Genomic DNA, 2,076 nt, shown 5'->3' with positions numbered 1-2,076 from the left:
AGTATTTTGAGTTTTTTAAAAATAAATTTAATATTCTTTTTTTTAATATTTTCAGTACTCTCTAGTACTTTTAGTATTTTTGTTTTCAATAGCTTTTTTTATTTAATTTAATCTTTTTGTTTAGTATATTAGAATCATAGACAGTAAAAAAGTATAGTTAGGTTGACATGGGAAATAGTTAGGGCATTTGAATGAGTTAAAAATTAATAATATATATACACAATTTAACGATAGATTAATCATTGGCCTACTGGACTGAAGGATACAGTAAAAAATCAAAACAATACAAAACGTTGTCATGGCGATAAATTAGTACTAATTGTTAATGATCTTCTCCGTATTATCCTAAGTAACATGTGTATAATCTGTTACAGAGTGCAGCTAATTATCTTAGGCAACATATTAACATAAATCGCTTCCTCCAGCGACGAAGCGATTTATGCATAAATAACTCTTTTTAGAAACCGCTAAATTCTATAACTATTTCTGTCTAAACACTTTGATAACGATAAACCCAAACAAAAAATGCCAAGAAATTGTGATCGCTTCTTTCTCTAAAACGCTGTTCCGTCAAAAGACGCTTTTAACCTCTCGCCGGAAAAACCTACATTATGTAATAACAACAGAATCAGGGAGAATATAAAAAAAAGACAGTTCTATTTCTATTTTATTAGTATTCTATAAATTAGTATTAGCTCCACCCAAATCCCGCTAGTCCCCGCGTTTGTCCTGCAGCGGTTTACATAGATATACAACAAAATTTAAACGTGTAACACTTTAGAAAAAGTTATAATTGGATAATTTTAAAATTTATTCATTTTATTTAAATAACTTATTCTAAATTTTATATTCTCTTGTATCAATATAAGAGTAAAGTATGCATACGTATAAGTAGCATTATGTTATGCTTATATCTTGAAAATTTATATATTTTTTTGAGTATTCAATAGAAGCCACTGATAATAATAATTTTTAGCATTTAAAAAAATTAATTAAAATCTCACGTCTAATATATTTATGAGATAGTTATATAGTATATAAAATATTTTTTGATAAAGTTTTGTAATGTATATATAGGACTAAATTATTATAGTTAAAAGTTATTTGAATATTTTTTATACTATCAACAAATCACATAAATTAAATGTGAAGTACATGTTAAGACTTCAAAGTTTAAATTTAAATCACTAAATATATAAAAATAAAGTTGAATATAAATTTATCATTACTTACAAATAAGGGTATTTAAATTTAAGCCAATGAGTAATAGTTCAAATGGCATAATTTTTCTATACTCAATTAAGAGGTTGCGGGTTCGAGTCTCCTATCTTTAGTAAAAAAAATATTTAAATTCAAACCAATCTAAACAAATATATTATCCAATCCAAAATCAAAATTGATCAAACCCGTAAAATATGATCTAATATTATTATTTTATTATTAAATTTAAATTTTATATTAATATGTTTATTTGTTACATATAATAATAATAATAATAATAATAATAATAATAATAATAATAATAATAATAATAAGAGAAAGTATAGGGAGTCAATGGAGTATCTATACAATATATACAATGAGGATATATAGATGTTCGATTCAATAGGATATCAGATGTTATTATCTCTGTTAATCGGATGGTTATTCTGAATAGTACGAGTATATTGTGTTTGAGAGATTAATAGTATTCTATCCGAAAAAGTCTAGCAATTTTATTGAATTTTGGCCAGCATATAACCAGCAGAGAAAGGTGAGTCATTAGATGAAATCGCACACCAATCTCACACCATTAAATCATTATTGATGGCTATTTGATGGCTACCAATCACAAAAGTTGCTGGTCCCCTAGCATTGCTCATTTTATCCTATATGTTCATTTTTAACTCATATTAGGCCAAATAAATAGTCTATTGTACACATTGTACAAATACTCCATTGGTTCCCTAGCGGGATTCAATAATAATAATAATAATAATAATATTATTATTATTATTATTATTATTATTATTATTATTTAATAAATTTTTTCTAAATATAAAATTAGATTTATTTATTTTTTGTTTTACCAATATA

This window comes from Arachis ipaensis, chromosome B01 (genome assembly GCF_000816755.2).
Source record: "Arachis ipaensis cultivar K30076 chromosome B01, Araip1.1, whole genome shotgun sequence".
Taxonomy (NCBI): Eukaryota; Viridiplantae; Streptophyta; class Magnoliopsida; order Fabales; family Fabaceae; genus Arachis; species Arachis ipaensis.
Note: the sequence above shows the minus strand (reverse complement) of the source record.